Source organism: Lampris incognitus, chromosome 2 (assembly GCF_029633865.1).
Source record: "Lampris incognitus isolate fLamInc1 chromosome 2, fLamInc1.hap2, whole genome shotgun sequence".
NCBI lineage: Eukaryota > Metazoa > Chordata > Actinopteri > Lampriformes > Lampridae > Lampris > Lampris incognitus.
In genome coordinates, this window is record NC_079212.1 from 92984511 (window position 1) to 92986412 (window position 1902).

Consider the following 1902-nt stretch of genomic DNA (forward strand, 5'->3'; position numbering starts at 1 on the left):
GGAAAAAAAGTGCTTAATGGGACGGATCCTCCTTGGAGTAGGTGGTTGTCACACAGGGTAGCTTTGATTCCCAAGGCTGTGATGTGAGCTTGATGTTAACCCCCCATAGACCGATCATAACTGCACACACCTAAGAAGCTGGGCTTTTCAGTTATTCAGGTTTTACAACTTTAAGGTTAAGGGTTGACATTGCAGTGTCGAGTTGATATTATAAACGCTGAATACTGGGCGAGTGCTTCTTTTAAGCAGGTAGACTGTATTGCTCCGCACTTCCGGCCTGTTCTGTAAGGTAAAAAGAACACCCTTGGCGCATCACGTTAGCTTATACCTTTAGCTCTTTGGTCAGTTAGCGTTAGCTAGCAGGCTAGCCGTCAAATGTGTGAAGTATCGAGACTGTGTTTAACATAGCCGTTTGTGCTAGCCAAGAAACGCAATAGCTACGGGTTACTGTTTTCATTTAACGTGCCCTGCAATTGAACGATTTAAAGGTCAGGCCCGCTAACGTTTGCTAGCAAGCTAAATTCACCCCCACATATATAAACCCCTTGGGCTCTGGCTATTTGCAGGAATCGCTGATTCATTAATCCACCAAACAATCGTTCGCTGAATCGGTTGCTTTCTACCAAGAGTTTTTATTTTTATTTCCCCCACAACTATCTGTGTGTATTATGCAAGTTCCGTCAGCACAAAAGAAATGCGTTTTGCGAAAGGGGTTCGTGTGATTATATGGTGGCGGTAAGCCGAAATGTTTCGGGAAAGTTTTCGATTCAGGTTATAGTCGTATCTACTTTAGCCTAGTAACGTTGCTGCTAATGCGGGGCGTGGATGCCAGTGGGCTGGGTGCTGAAATGCACTGACATCGTTGCCATGGAGCTCATTATTTTCAAAGCATTAGTCACACAACGCCTATGTCTTTTGCCACAACGCTGAATCCTGTCATTGCCTCAGTAACTCGGGCGTAGGCACCTGAGGCACCGTCTCAGCAAGGGATGCCGGTTACAGAGGCAAACGAGGGGGCATCTCCTCGATTCACCAACATTATTTGAGGAGGGATCCACTAAAAGAACGGGCTCTCGAATTCAGCTGCGAACAAATAAATGAATCATTGTTTCAATTGCTGTGCACAGCCAGTAGAATGAACAGATTCCCCTCGATAGCTGATCATTGAAAAATTACCAGGGTATTTGGCAGTGGCGCCCCCAGAAATGTTTCATAGGGGGGGCAAAATGGGGCCACTTAAAATCTTGGGGTGGCACACCAAAACCCATGACTGAATTTCGGGAATTCTATGATGCTGTTGTAGTGTACTGTATAGGCTAGTTGAAAACTGTCAATATGAGAGTTAAGGAAAATATACATTATTGATTTAAATGAACAGCACCTAATGTAAAATATCAGATAGAAGCATATTATGCATAATCGGAAGCATATTCTGCATATGCGACTCGTGGCTGGGGGGGCCAGCGGGGGGGGGGCCCAGAGATAGTATCAGGGTGGCCGTGGCCACCCCTTGGGGGCGCCACTGGTATTTGGCGACAAGTTTAATGAAAGTCGATACATTGAATCAAATCATCCTGTATATTACCACAGCATTACTAACGACCTTACGTCTCATTTGGTCACCAAACCTACACGAGTAACATTTAAGAGCTTAGATTATCTGTTATTGGAAGCTACATAACCACAGACCCATTTGTGAAAAGGCTTCTTGTATTAATGAAGGTTGTCACTCTTGCTGTGTCAGTCATCATATAGATTCGCTCACATTGTCTTTCTTCGCTTTTTGTGTTGCAGCGTGTGATTTTTCTAAATGACCACGGAAACAGCAGACTGAAGTTTTAAAGCGATCCCACCAGATTTTTGTTTGACAAGATTATCGAGAGGAGGTGGTGTTGGCAATTT